We start from the raw sequence: 16,612 nt of genomic DNA on the forward strand, positions 1-16,612 counted from the left end.
TTTAAAATAGATTTTCCATATGGAAGAAGTATAATACTTTTGTACTCTCCATATTTGCACTAACTGCTAAATTAAAAATAAGAAAAACATCAAGTAAACTGCCACTTGAAAATTTAAAGACATACCTTGTTATGGTAATTAAGGATCCTATATCTGGGGAAAAAAGCAAAAAGCTATGTTTAACAGATTGTCAGTATTAATATTACTTGGTGTTAGTAAAAGGAAAGAAGAGAAAGCTAAATCTAATTTAGCTACTTTTCAAATACTGTTTTCTGATTTGCAATGCTTTTTACTCAGTATTTCAGATTGTTTTCGTCTCCTCTATCAACACGATAGAAACCCAAAAGAGAAATATAAGAATTAGGAAGTCCACAATCTTAAGAGCCCTTACCCTCTGGATTTTCTAGCCTCCTCTTGCTTCTCAGAGTTATAGAGACATGTATAAACAACAGAATTTCCTGCATCCTTTTCTCATCTGCACAGTATTGGGACTTGGCCAACAGTATTATTTACAACCTTAAGGCCACTCCACGCTAACTTGAAAATGACTCCTATTGGCCAGGTTTTATCAAAACTAAAATCAAAATATTTTTCTTTTATGAACAAGCCATTTATCCAACAAAACATTATGATATGTTGTCCCTTGCTAAATACTGCTTTCTTCAATTTTTATTCCTTATATCCGAAGACTATGACCCCAGCCTTCTAAATATTATGCACAAGCTAAAACTAATTGTTCTAATGCCAGTAATTAAGCACATGCACAAGACTTAATCATACCATATGGATTCTTATGCTACTCCTCACTCCTATACAGATCTCCTGAGTTTTAAATACCTGATGGTGTTTCCCTCTGGATGACTATCATATAGCCAATACATGCATTTTGATAATTAACTATGTAATTAACCAGACATTATGCAAATTTCTATTTTAGATTAGCAGAGTTAAAGAACACATCAAGGAAAAGTTGATAAAAATAAAAGCTCATTTCTGAAAAAATGAAACAATTCTCATCAAAATTTAGGGTTGTAGTATTAAAATAGAAGGTAAGAAATGTTTCTTCAAATAAGCACAACATTTTTTGCAGTTGACATGTAACAATGCATGATACCACTGGTATTCTGAGACTCATACTACAGGGAAACTATGTGGCAGGTCCTAGAGGTATAAAACTGATATCATTTCACACAGCTTATATGATTTGCCATAGCTTTGAACACCTAAATATTTTCAGTTATAAAAATCTCATCATATACAGAATACTGACAACTCCTTTGTCAGGATTTCACACTGAGAAGCCAAAGTTCCTTACATATAGCTTTAAGGAACATAACTCTACTTCCCTATTAATAGTTCAGCATCTGTTAATAACAATAAAGCAGTCTTTTCATAAAGAGTAGTATCTATAGCCTCAAGACTCTTCACTTAAGAGAATTCTCTGATAGTAGATTTACTCTGAAGAATTGAAATACATATCCTCCCACTTCTATCAACAGGCATTATGTGACTTCTGTGATGCAAAACCTCTACTGCACTGACTGGAGACAAGTGGCACTCAGTGAAAAAATAAAAAGTGGGAAAAACTAGACATCTCTATGAAAATAATACAAAAACTTGTATTAAATTAAAGAAATAACAATTAAGTAATAATAAGACAATAGTTACTTTATACATCTTCCATGGCTCTTCCTGCAACCACATAGCTCATATCCCACTAGAATATTCTCTAATAACCTCACCTATCCAGTTCTCAAATATAAATTATTTCCATTTCCACCCCCCCAACAGTACATGAAACCTCATAAATTACCTATAAAATAGTTCTTTCACTAGAATAGCATTACTGTATATACTCAATAGTCAAATAGCAGCAGTAACTGCCACAGAAAAAAATCAAACACTGTAAATAAGATTACTGAGTTTAAATTATTATTATTTTTTTTATAAGGGGATATAAAACATAACAGTATCACTCTGGCATTACCATTCTCACTAATGGGAACAATTTGTGCCTTCTACATTTTAAGTTACAAAAATTGGCAGTATTGAAAGCTCTATGTAACTAATAAAAAGAGTATTTTCATTTAGGTCTCAGATTGTCTGGATTTCATCTCTATCCATTTCAGAAAAGGAACTCTCATAATTATGTCTTTAAATCAGCAGAAACACAAGTATGTGTTTCTGATTTTTTCTTGTAGTCCAAAACCAAGATGAACACTGGCTGCACGCAGATGGTGAAAGTGTCTTAGTAGTACTTATAGGCTTATAGCAATTAAAGAGGCCATAAAAATATGAATATACTTAAGACCTTGTGCCATGCTCTTGTCATGACTTTAAGTCAGTTGTCCTTACTCAAGATTAAATCAAAAGAAAAACCCAGATCACAGTGTGGTTTTTTTGTTTGGTTGGCTTGTTTTGCTTTGTTTGTTTGTGGTTTGATTTTTTTTTTTTTGGAAGTGATCAGTGCACTATTTTTCCCATTTTTAATACACAATAACTACAGCAATACAATCATTTTGTCTTACGGTAGTATTCTTTATTCATGTCTATTCATTGCCTTTAAATATTATCAAAAATATACTTTTGGATAATTCAATAATGAATTTTAGTTAACAAGTATTTTCTAAGTTAGCAGCCTAATTAGAACCACAGGAAATTCTCCTCTACTTGCAAGCTTTTGCTCTATTGTTTGGGTTTTTTTCAACCTAACATTGTTGCAAAAACTCACCACAGCTTTAAAGCAAACATTATTAATCACCTAAGACTATCATGTACAGAATGAGACAGTACCATGAAGCGATATGCAAACTACTCCCAAGATTATGGAGAAGCATAAAAAAATAACTTGGTCTGGGCAGAGTGTCAGGCAAATGTCTTGAATTAAATTGTAGTGAAAAATCACTTTTCAATTATGGTAGAGGGAACAGCATATGTGGATGTGCTCAACCATTACAAATAACCAGCAAGTATTACAGCATTCCATACCCAATAATTGGTTACGAAGAAGGGATTGACACTAGTCTAAAGACAACAACCTTTATTACAGTTTTAAAATGCTCTCTCATTAAAAGTACTTTGTCCAATTTATTTGGTTCTACACATGTAGTCTCAAAGCCATCTTTATCAACATTTCAAAGTTTAACTGCCAGCAACAGTCTGAACTGATAAAACCCTCAGTTTTGCAATGGGCATAAGATCATTGCAAGTCTCTTGCATCTAAGATAATTCTAAATAAGTAACAAAATCACTAGCTTTCTTCTACACAATGCTTCAGTAATGAGAAGCCCCTTGGTAAATTGAGCCATTCTAACAGCATCTGATTGCCCAAAAAGTTAACACATACTGAAGTGACTGCTAGGGGTTAGCCTGAAACCTACATTCAACTCCACGGAAGTTAGTAATATCGCTACTATTGAGTTTTACTTTGCATGATTATATTCAATGGGAAAAAAATGACTGCAGATATGAATGGGTACACAGAGTCCAATGCTGACTAATATTTTTCATGTTAATGAGAGTAGAGCTTTGGCTACGTTAGTTTTATGATATTTTTACAGAAAAGAAAAAAGACATTTCTTACTACCTGCATTCTGGGCTTAGCATGTGCTTTTGTCATTTTCAAAAGCATAGAAAAAAACTGAAGATACAACAAAAATACTCTCTCAACACTTGATTTTACATTTTAACTTCATGTTTTTCAGCAGCAAACTGCTCAGCACAATCTTGCACTGCTTCATAGTATCCTATCAGTAAATTACTTTGCTTAATCTTTTTCTATTCTTAGTAGCATTTTGTCATGCTTAAGTACAGGAATGCCTGGCAAAAATAAAAAGATGCACTTTCCCAACATCCAGGACCCTATTGCAGATAAGCCAAAGATATACATACATTCTGTACTGTTTAACTTGACTCAAGTTGATGGCACAAATTTCTTCAGAACAAAATGAAAAAAGACAGTAAAGTAAGAAAGGAGCAGAATAAAAGCTATTACATATGAACTTCTAGTTACTGCAACTAACACCAAATGTGAGCAGCTATACCAGTCATTTTCAAAAATCTAAAATATTAATGACAATCCTTCATTCAAGTTTCTGGGAAAGTTTAATTGAAGTGAGAACAGCATTAGAGAAGTGTGTTGGGGGAAGCTAAAAAAAATTTACAAATGTAAACATCTCAAGTAAGGTTCCCTTCACACTTATAGAAGCATTTTCATTTGTATCCTAAGATATATATATTTGTACTTACTGTGCAAGCATCCACTCAAAGATATTCTTTGGCAAAACTTCTCCACTTCCTTTCTATGCTAAATCTCCACTCCTTGCTTAAGGAAAGTCATTGCTAGAGTTGAGAGAGACATCACTTCACTTTCTAAGCCTAAAGAAGTTCGTTTCTCCACCCACTAGGCTTTTTCCATAATTTATCTATGGCAATTGAGCTTTAACAATTGCTGAAAACAATGATGTTGTGAATTAAAAATATGCTTCAAAAATACAGTTTTGCAATGAGAAAAAAATATGCAAGCAAATTCTAATATCAGAATTAGAAACTGAAACCACCAATAAACTAATTTAGTAACTTCAGCAGTTTTAGATTATTGCTGTTTAGTTGGGTTTTTTCTTTTTTTCTTTATGATGGGTGGGACTACCACTAGTCTATCCCGGTAATAAGCCCTAAATCTTTTAGGGGCCTTAAGAGCTCAGCTGTCTATCTTGTTTACAAACAGATTGAAAAATAATGCTTGCCTAGTACCTAAAAAGGTTATCTGCTTTCACCTGTCAGAGTTTGGCTAAGGTTAGCATCCTTACAGATGACTGCATTAGCCAAGAATTAATCAACTATAAGCTTCCAACACAAGCTCAAAATGTTCTAAATAAAATAGTCATGAAAAAATGTTGACATGAATGAATTACGCAATGTTAAAAAAGCACCTTTGGGCTCAACTACTTTCTTTTTCTCCTCTCTCTCCATGCTCTAAGAAAGTAATGAAAAGAGTGAAAGCCAAATAAAGGAAGTTTAAGTTAAAAAAAACATTTTACCTGTGTCGAGGTTTGGCCTGGCTCAGCCTGATTCCATGACCAAGGGGGCAAAGGGACCCAGGGACCCATGCCCTGGGAAAGCGGTGAAGAGAAAACTTAAGGAGATGGGCCAAGACAAGGAAAACAGGCAACGAGCTAAGAGAAAAAACTTAGTTTACTAAATATAACAGAGAAATGTAAGATAATACAGTATAATACGATATGATTGGAATTGAAGCTAATAAACCAAATAAAATGAGAGAGAGTTTCCGAAACTTAAGTCCTTACTCTAATGCTGTAGGCAAGATGGCCAAGGAGCACAGAGAACAGAAAGAGGCACTCTCAAGACTCCCAGTCAGTTTTATCTTTCCCTCCAAAAAGAAAATGGAAAAGGAAAAAATGAAGTCTTATGGGAGTTGTAGTTCATTCAGTCTCTTTTGGTGACTGAGAGACCAGAAATATCGACAATCCATGGAACTGCAGCATTAACTCTTTAACTTCCGGTACACTATATGATGCTATGATGTGGAATACTAATCAAAAGTCATAAAATCATGACAACATGCTTAGTATTTTTATGTATTATATAACCTATTGTAACAACTATTGACCATAATGAAAAGATTGTGACCACAGGAATGCTTTCCTGATTAAATGTCTAAACTATGCAAGTGTCTATCTTTTTAATGCAAACTAGATGAAATAAAATGCAGATAGAATTGTGAAGGGATTATATTATCCAGTGAAAAAGAAATTTAGTTTGACTTCACAAATAAAACAATAAACAGACCAAGAAAGTGTTCATGTGACATCTGGAAAAGCAGCCACAATTCTGCTCTCAGAACAGAGAATATAACATTTTCCGTAAAAAATGCCACTTTCAGTTAAATTTTCAGTACTAGCTTTTTTCAGATAGCAGTAAGTTACTGCTGAAGAAGGTAAACAGTAAAAATTCCACAAATTTTCCTTTGACTAAGTATATCTGTTGGCAAATCTGAACTCCAGTGACTAATTGCTAACAGTCCCATAACTAGAATAACAGATAAAATACAGATAGCTCATTTATTTTTCCTTTTTTCCTTATGCACATAATATCTATTTAGTGGGATTAATTTTCCCCCTCTGTGGAGGATTTTAATCCCTTGAGGTTGTTCTGAACAAGGCAACCTGTTAGTTTAAATTATGTGCAGTTTTAACAATGTCATTTTTCAAAAACTAACAAGTGCAGTGTTCTATTACATAACTTGTGGCTAAACTCTCTACCTAAAGCAGAAAAAAACCACGATTTAGTTTACGATTACCATTCTTGAAGGTTGTGTGTACAAATAAAGGGAGAATACATAAATATACAAGGAAGACATCAGTCAAATTAATGAAAATGTATAGTCCATGAGTGTCCAACCTTTTGGCTTGCCCAGGCTGTGTATATGTAGGTTGATTTGAAAGTAATGCCTCCTATCTATTTCCATGGAAACAACAACAGATACAAAGAGCACAATAACACCACATAACAGAGCAAATTCTCAACTACAAAACACTATTTTTTCCAACATTCACCACTATTCACTGTACATTTCCACCAGCAATAAGAGAAACATAAATAAGAAACAAAATCCACCATCTTACTGTGCTCACATCCACCATTTGGTCTCAATCAGTGTTCAGCAAGCTTCAGTGAAGGTCAGTGGGCACCATTTTTTCTGCACAGAGAGATTCAGTGATACATCTTTGCTTCATACACACTTCTATGTCAGATGCCATTTTGTCAGACCACCTCTCTACTGCCATATCATCAACACCCTCCTCTAACATAGTGGGCCATCATCATAAAATAGGAGACATTACTTTCAGAATAGCGCTCATTTCTTGGATAAATTAGTACTCTAGGCATCAACTTATACTGTAGGAAAAAATAATTCAATAACACTCCTCATGAAATAATTTTTAAATCTAACTTCAATGATAACTAATCTCCTGAATACTCTCTACTTTTCAAAGAAGAAAGTACAAGACATTAACCAATGAACGGAGAGAAATCTCAAAACTGCACTGTTGCATGTTTAATGGCTGAAAGGATTGCAAACAAGAATAAAAATCAGAAAGTATTTGTCACAAAAAATGAGTGAAGAAAATTTTATTAATCTTTTGAAAAAACATTTGATATATCAGAGTCATTCTTAATTTCAAATGAATTCTTGATTATGCTCCTTATCTAATAAGATATCTTTCAGATTAACATTACTGTTAAGTTGAAGCCTAATTCAGCAAAGCATTCAGGCCTTGACAAATGGATATGGCCAGTACCCTGTAATCAAAGTTGTGTACTGTGTCCTGGAATCTTTTCCAGTTCCTAATGGTTATTGATTTCAGTGAGGATCACTCTTACTACAGTATACTTCCATTCTGCTCCCAGAAAGCCATTTGCTAGGGTTAAATCACACTTCCCTACTTCTTAACTTTCAAGCAGTATATATGAAACTTTATGTCCAGTTTACACAGACCAGAGATGGTTTGTGCAACTCACAGTTGCAGTCAAACTACAGAATTTGAAAATGTATGTTGGGGAGTAAAGCTAAAATAAGCATAGATGGACCACTACAGGCATATTTTATGTTTTGGTTCCTCAATTCTGTGTAAAAATGTATTCTACTGTAGGCAAAAACATCTGCTTTTAAGGAATCTGCCTACAGCATATCAAAATGTCATATGCTGCACAATTTTAACATTGAAAACTAAATGAAAATACTAATGGAAATTATATGTATTGCATTCTGATTTTCAAATACTTATTTAAATGAAGGCCAAGGAATCTTCATTTTATTGACATAGAGTATGCAATATCAGAAAAAATGCAGAAGTAATGCTTACAAACAATCCCTCCCTTCTGTTCTTTTCACATCTCTGTAAATTCTATGACTTACTGCAACGGCTTCCACTAGTAAAATGAAGTAAAGCAAAGCTAATTTTTCACTTGATATAAAATGAACAGTTAATACATGAATATGTATTGATGTCTTGCCATTTAACCATATGGAAGTTTCCTACTGTTTGCACTGACGTAGAACTTGTTTTCATAGAATCACTAAGGTTGGAGAAAACCTCCAAAATCATTCAGTCCAACCATGCACCCATTACCAATATTTCCCATGAAACCGTGTCCCTCAGTACAAGATCTAAACGTTTCTTGAACACCTCCAGGGTTGGTGACTCCACCACCTCCTATGGCAGCCCATTCCAGTGCATGACCATTCTTCTGTAGAAGTTTTTCCTAATGTCCAATCTGTATCTCCCCTGGCATAACTTGAGGCCATTCCCTCTAGTCCTACCACCTGTTACAAGAGAGAAGAAGCTGACCCCCACTACTCCACAACCTCCTTCAGGTCATTGTAGAGAGTGATATGGTCTCCCCTGAGCCTCCTCTTCTCCAGACTAAAAAACATTATGTTTAAGAATTAAAAAAACTTATGTATCTTAACATTTATCTTGTATGTAAACAGTTAATAAGATTAAATAGTTTAAGACTTCAGAATTACATACATAATATGTATATTCAGAAATATATTTTTATATTACTGATGATTTTAGCATTGGCAATCTAAACATTGTGTAGTATTATCACTATAGACTACAGGATTGTTTGAGATTACACAGGAAACGAGAGTGTTTATCGGGATATATATGCAACTTATAAAGTAAATATTGGTACTTAGTTCTGTGTTTCTATTCTCAAACTGTTTATTCTGCTTATGAAGTCTTTTTTTTTTGCTTTAATCAGTGCTGCAGCCATACAGCTGTACAGTACTTTCTGACTAAGCAGACTGACTACATGGTGGAAAATCAAAACAACCTTATTTATGAGTTTACATTATTTTTTTAAGAGGAAAAGTTTTGCAAGTAAAAGAACTCTATAAAGGTTTATGACAGAATTTTAGAATATAGAATTTGAGAGACAAGACAAAAATCCCTTGCTTATTCAAAACCACAGAGGTGTCAGGACCTCTTTTGACTTCGAGGAAAATGGCAATACACAACTAATACAGAAAGTAAATTTTTTTTATTTATTGAGATATGCCTTACATGATGGCTAGAGAAAATGGTGATTCTCTTGGTTATAGGGATGATTAAGGCTGTGCATAACATTCCACAGCTGTTTTACAGATGCCGTAAATTAAAACTGAACTTCTGTTTTGCTGTGTGAGAAATAATGTAAAGATAACTGGAACACATTAATGATGATGCACCTTTGTATAGGAAGTGATCTACACTATATGAAGTGATCAAAAAAATCAGTGCACACTGCTTGAACAGGGAAAAAGAGAATGGAGGAAAAAATAAAAAACATATGATGTAAAAGTATTCTTTCAAGATTAGGACAATTAGCTATAATAACAAAAATAGATAACATTTAGAGGGAATATGAAATTTAACTGAGGAACAAATAGTGAGAATACACTGTAATTGCTTAATAAAAGCAAGCTGCAGGACACAGCTCTACATAGAGTGGCTTTCACAGCCCTTGCTGGTATAGATATGGAACAGGATGAGGAGAATTGCAGTTTTGCAGCAGCAAACTGAGATAACATATCAATTCTTACTTCATCTACTAGGTTCTTCATAAAACTGGTAAAAGACTGTTTCAACGAGGTGTTGCTTCATTGTTTTGTTGTGTTTTTTTTTCCCCCCTCAACAGCACTACAGTATTGTTTATCAATATTGTTGGATCAATGAACATTACATCTTTATTCTAGTTTGGAACGAGAAAAAAGAATTCTAGTATTTGCCTACAAAATGAAACTGCAGATAGGAAAAAGGTGTCAGAAGAATTGTTTGAAATATAAAAAAATAAAAATAGAACACAGATTCAAAGAATAAATTCAGTCATAGAAATACACCTGAATAGAGCACATACATCTCATGCTTCCCAGAAACTTTAAAACAATTTATGCATAACCATGAACAGGAACAACTTGCAAAAGTCATTTGGAAAAATACTTAGCTTTGTTATTACCTGCTTGCTTCATCCCTCAACTGAAAACAACTTCAGAAGAAAACAAAAACAGTGAAGTCCTTAAAAAAAAAAAAAAAAAAAAAAACATAAAATTATACTTCCTCTTCAATCACTGGTTTGAAATAACCTCTGAAAACCTATTCCCACTCCTTTTACAAAACTATTAAACAAAAAAAAAACAAAACATAGCAAAAAGAAAAATCCTGTAATAAGATGTTTCTGCAACTCATCATCTGCCCCCTAAGAACCCTTACACAGGATTTTTTCCAACACCAATCAGAAAAACACTGAGCAACACTGCTTATAAAGGTGCCTCTAATTAAGGCTGATTGATAACAACAAATCTTTCTCAAACGGAGTGCACCTGGCTCAACAGCTGAGGCCAACTGATAACCTACCATATAAATAGTGGGCTGAAAAAAACCCACTCCCTCATGCACATTGGAATTTTTTTTTTTTTTTGCATGTACAATATTGGGGGAAGGGAAGATGTTATTTTTGTTTTGTTTTGTTTTGTTTTGTTTTGTTTTGTTTTGTTTTTCCCCTCAGGTTTGCATCATCAGTAAACTTGCTGAGGGTGTTTTCTATCTTTCTGGGTCCTTGATTAAGTTGTTGAGGCTGTGTTGAATGTCTGATTGTAACTCTACATGTTCTTTTTTTAAAATTCACAAGTAACTTATTTATGTCAACTGAAAATGGAGTTGTAAATATACCCCAAAAAGACTTCTTCAGAAATCTTGATACATGTTCACAAAATTCCTTTATCAAACCAAAACAATAGCTGCATAGTTTTTGCTGTTCACAAGACTGTGTTTAGCCAGTGTGTCAAAGTACATAACATTATTTGCCATAACCTGAGTTAGCACTGTGCTGCATCCTCCCTTTGTCCTGGTTTCAGCCCAGACATTGCCCAGTGCACACCAGTGTTTGGTTGTGAGTGATAGGTGTGCACCTAGGGCTGGATTGGGCTGCTCAGTAGGGCATAGCTGCTGCCATGATAGTGCTGGGCAGGGGGTAGCTGCAGAATGGACTGGGCTGAGCTGAGCTGTATGTGGCCTACAGGTAGTGGGTTGGACATGCCTGAACTAGTCCAAGCTCCCTTCTAAAGCAGGTACTGTACAGTAGGTTGCACACAAAAGTGTTCAGGTAAGTTGCGAATATCTCCAGAGAAGGAGACTCCACAGCCTCTCTGGGCAGCTTGTTCCAGTGCTCTATCATCCTCTTTGTATAGAATTTTTTCTTGTGCTCATATGCAACTTCCTATGTTCCAGTTAGTGTCCATTGCCTCTTCTTCTGTCACTGGCCACTGCTGAAAAGAGCTTGGTCCCATGCACTTAACTCCTGCCCACTTGATGTTTATAAGCATATGTGCTCTGGTATTTTTTTACACATTTATGTGGTACATTCTAGGCGTGATTTTTCTAGGTACTTAGGTAATTTTTCTAGTATTTTTCTAGACATTTAGAAAAATATTCTTTGTCAGCTCTACTCCATGCAACTCTATGTGGTAGAAGATTAAATCAATTCCTATATCAAAACTTTTGTGATTTATTTAAGGTCCTTCCCAGTAGATTATTCGGATTGGAGCTGACTAATGAAGTTGAAAGGATGGATGCTAAAGGCATGTGTGCTTAAAAATAACTTGTATCAAATGAGGGGTAACAAAGAAATATAGATAAACGGTGAAATAACTTAATAAATTACTTATCCATAATGATGTTTGCAAGACTGAATAATCAGTAACAAGCACTGTTTGGTGGAACATAATGTTCTTTTTGCGCTGTGAGTCAGACTATAGTATCCAAACTCAACACTGCTGTATGATCACATACATCTGTTGTACTGTCAAAATAATATGAAAAATCGAATGAGAAATAAATTAGCCAGGCCAGCTCCTACCAACCCAGCCAGGAGGAGGGCAGATGGGTGGTGCATCAGAGAAGCCCCCAGGCTAAGGCTGGGCAGAGACCATGGCTGGGCCCAGCAAGCGTGTGGAGCGGGGGTTGGAGCCTAGCCCTACTGCGGCCTCCCTGGGGCAGGGGCTGATGGCCCTGGGTCTGGTGTGGTGGCCTAGGCCTAGGCAAGAAAGGAAGGAAGCAATGGGAATGGCTTGCAGTGCCTCAGAGCGTCGTCTAAATTATGTCTTTTCTTTCCCCTTCAGTCAATACTGAATATTTTAAAAGAATCAATATAAAACACAAATGTGCTTTTGAAGTGAAATTAATTCAATATATGAATTCAAAAAGAAATAATTGTCTTTGATATCTTAAAATCTTGCTGATTTGATACCAACAATATCTTTCATATATTTGACAGTCATTCTTCATCGTTTTGCCACATTGTACCTCCATACAGGGAAATGAAATTCAAAGTTATACTTGGATTAGATCCTATTCATACAATTATGTTTAACATCTTAAACCATTCACAGTGTGATCTTCTGCCCATCTTTCCCATATCTAACTGCAGGTCTCTGTTCCACTGCTTTCTCGGCTTCTCTACCAGTACTTCCCTTTTGGTAGCTTCTCATTCATCACCGTATGTTCCTGTGGTAGGGTTTGGCCATCTGAGAGAGTCATAGCCCCTCCGGCTGACCTTGGCTCTAGCTTGCTGGGAAAATACTTGTTAAGATGTGAGAAAGTGAGTGAGTGAAAATGAGGATTGATAAGGAAAGTGAAAACAGATGGAGTGTAACTGTTGAAGCAGCAACAGTTAACAGCCCTGGGACTCAAAGGAAAAAGGGCTGACTTAAAAACGTTACAGCCTTCCCTTGCTTTGGAGGAGTTTGGCTCTTCCCCAGCTGACTGATGGAGTCCAGGGGACTCAGATTCTCTCTCTCAATCCAGGAGCTTGCTGCTCCTAGCTGATCATCACATATCATCCAACAAATAACCTCTTCCTACTCCTCAGTATTGCTCACCTTGCTACAGCATCTCCGCTCATGGTGAATGCTGTCTGAAGTAAGGGAAGAGGAGCATGTACCATTTCTTAAAAGGTTGCTGCGTCCATAGCAAAGCTAGTGCAAACTTGTGAGAATTTAGAATAAAATATATTGATTACCCAGAAAAATCTAATAATCAAGTGTAAAAAAAAATATAGAGGAAACATTTTGAAAGAATGAAATGTGAACACTTTATGTCCTTATGTAATCATCTCAAATGTCAAAATTAGGGACTGAAAAAGTAAATCTATTTTATTCTCTTCAAAACAGGTCCAATTTTTTAGAATTTAACACCCCCTCTTTTTCTTTTCATGAATAAAAATTTAATTGAAAAGAATGCTTTTGAACCAACAGTTCTGTTGCTGATGTGTATTTTCAGTAATAAAGCATTTTGCTGAAAATTCATACTGAGTTATTTGTATTTATACAATGGGTATTCCATTAAAGTAAAGCAGACTAATGCATAATAACTGTAGAAAACTGAAGTTTTTAGAAATTGCATATTCATCTAACAACACTGCTAGAGAATCTACAGAAACTAATTTGCAATTACTGGCACCAATGTTCTCAACGTAAGCAGTTAATAAAAGTATACATAAATCAGCAAGGAATGACAGAAACAATTCTGATTAAATCTGGCTAAGAAACTCCTGCACATCTCTGGAAACATAAGTTTCTCAGAATATCTAAATTCTTGCAGATTTATGTTAGCACATTATTTTCCATCCTTGGAACTATGACATTAAAACACATTGGCTGTGACTTCTCAGAAGGAAAGTCTCTGGTAGAGCAGGATATTAAGTTCTGTCTTTTAATTCCTACTCCAGACCCCGGGAGCCTTCCTCTCACACTTTCCTTGATGTTTGTGGATATTTTAAATTCATTCATAATGTATCACGATGCTTAATGTTACAACATTTTTATAAAGACTTTATAAAAAAAGACAAATATAAAAATTATGCTAAACTGTATTTTATAAGCAATGATATAAAGTGAAAATTAGTATCTCAGATAAAGGAGTAACACAAAAAAAATTACTTCATGCAATGTGTCAACTTCTCACATGTTCCCTTTTAACAGTATCTGAAGTTCAACACCTTAATCCTTTTTTCCTATTGGTATTTGTACAGTACAGGCAATGTCTGTGAAACTTCCATAGTATTAGCTTATTTAATTCAAGGCAAAGTAAACCTTCCTGAAGTGAAGTTTTTAATTATATGCTTAGTTTATTAGATGTCCACATTATTCTGAGGTAATGTGGAAAATAATACACATTTTCTCTCGTGAGACTTTTGAATAAAATAATATAGTGTGTGCTCCTATAGCGATCAGAAGGACTAATGCAATGGAAATAGCATTACAAAAAGGTGGAAGGAAAATACACCGCTCGCCCGGAACAGAAGATTTCAGGTTCGCAGGGAAAGGCTCCCACCAAGGAGTGATCTCCAGGCAGAGATCCTTCCTCAGGGGGCAGTCAGCCCTTAAATGAGGCCTAAGAGCCAGGCTCCACCCCTTCTGCTTGCACAGGTGAATTGCCTTCACCTGTGCTCCCAGGGCTGACTGGGTCTTTCCTCCAGGTGCTCAATCAGTGGTTCAGGCCATGACTCAGCAGTTCCCATACAGCTTTACAAATATTAGAGCTCACAACATCCTTATGATAATTACATGTAGGTAATACTGGCAGTAATGCCTCCTATTTATGTCCATGGAAACTGCAACAGATACAAAGAGTACAATAACATTATTTGATAGAATAAGTCCTCAGCTACAAAACACCACTTTTCAACATATTCACCACCATCAGCTATGCATTTTCACCAGCAATGGATAAGAGCCTGCATGCTCTGCTTGTAAAAGTGTTCATGGCTGTTCAGAATGTGGCTTATCTTTCACATTGCTGTCACCACTGCTAAAACGTGCCACCCATCACCTCACTATGCTTACATCCACTGTTTGGTCTCCATAAAAGTTCAGCAAGCATCAGTGAATGTCAATGGGTGCCATTTTTTCTATGTGGAGGAATTCAATTCCACACCTTTGCTTCATATGCGCTCTCAGGTCAGATGCAATTTTGTCAGACTGCCCCTCTGCTGCCATCTGTCACAGGGTAACAAAATGGAACGGAACATTGGAGGGAAGGTTCAATGTCTACTGCCATACCACCAGCATCCACCTCTGACATGGGCCAACATCATAAAATAGGAGCAGCCCTCATATATTTTATGGGTTTTGCAGATGAAGTAAATGCATACAATGAATGTTACATAGGAAGTAAGTGACATAGATGATATGGAATTCAGACTCCTAGTCTCTGTTAGATTAGAATCTTTAAAAAAAAAAAAAAGTGTGGAAACACAATTCTTAGATATAGTAGAAAAAGAGAGTGCCAAAACAAGCAAATAAATTTGAGAGAGTTTAATGAAAATGCTGAGTGTTGGTTTTTTTTGTTGTTGTTGTTTGTTTGTTTTGAAATTTAATCAAGATTATCTGACTGACTACCATAACACGTTTTCAAAACAATAAAGGCAGAATAACTTCCCAAATGCTACAAGAATGGGAACAGACTAAGAGCAACATTAAAAAATATTTTTACCAGATATCTCATACTGCTGCTGCTAATAATCACAGGATGCTGACATGTCTACAAGTAGTTTCTGCCAATTCAAGCAAACTGTAGTAAGTATGCTGTAATTTACAGTCCCAAGATGTTGACAGACTGATTCATCAGCCAGCAAAAAAACATTATTTTTTTCAACTTCAAAGCTCAGAAGGAGGACAGAGAGTTCTGTGAAAATCAGTGGGATGCTGGGAAGCTAAGGAATAAGTTAAGCTGTTGGTTACAAAGATGCTGGCCACCATTCCAGAGGGGATATCACAGAACTAACTTCAACAAAGCATCTGGCAATAGGGTTGTTTTCTACACAGGCTGAGAAAAATAGCCTCAGTCTGGTGTCCAGCTGTGTGTCATTTTTGTGCACTACTTGTTATGTGCAACAATAATATTTATTTATATAGAATGGTCTATACAATTTCTATATCTTCTGGAGGTATTCTCCTGGCAAAATGAATATGCTCTTTTGAAACATTGGTATTTCAGGATAGAATTTACAAAATTCTGTAATTTTATTTCTATAAATCAATGACGTTGGAATCCCAAAATTATGTCTAATTGCTATTGAAACTCTTGTCCAGCAAATGCTGAATATGTGTATATGTAATTGTGTCAAAAAAAAAAAAAAAGAGTATGTAATGTTTTAATACTTTTAGATGATATTAAAGAAAAATAAATCTTACTTGTGAGCCATGGGAAAACATTAACCTTAATTCTAAGACTCTAACCTCAGGACAATGGGAAATTACAAACAAAGTTAGGGTGGAGCAAAGGTCATCACAGCACAGCACTGGATGACTACTGACAGAAAATATCTGTCTCTAAAAGAAAATTAATTATACTGTTATGTTCACTTGGATGTTTAAAATACTCATAATGATCTGTATGAGTTCTGCTATATCCTTCAATTCAAACAGAACAATCAAATTTGTATGCTGCAGCCTTATCTCTATCACAGAGCTGATGCAGTCTGAGGTTTTTTGAAGTAATCTGTATACTTGAAGAAACAAAAATTCTTCTATCATTAAAATAAA

The 16,612-nt window shown here is 35.3% G+C and overlaps 1 protein-coding gene across 7 annotated transcripts in view; it reads right to left on the reverse strand.

Moving 5' to 3' along the window:
• The window catches only part of CCDC102B (coiled-coil domain containing 102B), a 149,465-nt gene extending 139,166 nt beyond the window's left edge, over window positions 1-10,299 (reverse strand). For 4 of the 7 annotated variants that reach the window (XM_021388193.1, XM_021388195.1, XM_021388198.1 and 1 more), the window contains exons 1-2: window positions 392-628; window positions 126-153 (exon numbers count right to left, since the gene is read on the reverse strand). The gene's annotated coding sequence lies outside the window, so the exon portion shown is untranslated. Of the gene's footprint in view, window positions 1-125; window positions 154-391; window positions 629-5,039; window positions 5,112-6,644; window positions 6,719-10,026; window positions 10,086-10,280 lie in introns of those variants that run through there. The other 3 variants (XM_021388199.1, XM_021388197.1, XM_021388200.1) reach the window with 3 other exon arrangements.

The sequence above is a fragment of the Numida meleagris genome, chromosome 2 (genome assembly GCF_002078875.1).
Source record: "Numida meleagris isolate 19003 breed g44 Domestic line chromosome 2, NumMel1.0, whole genome shotgun sequence".
Taxonomy (NCBI): Eukaryota; Metazoa; Chordata; class Aves; order Galliformes; family Numididae; genus Numida; species Numida meleagris.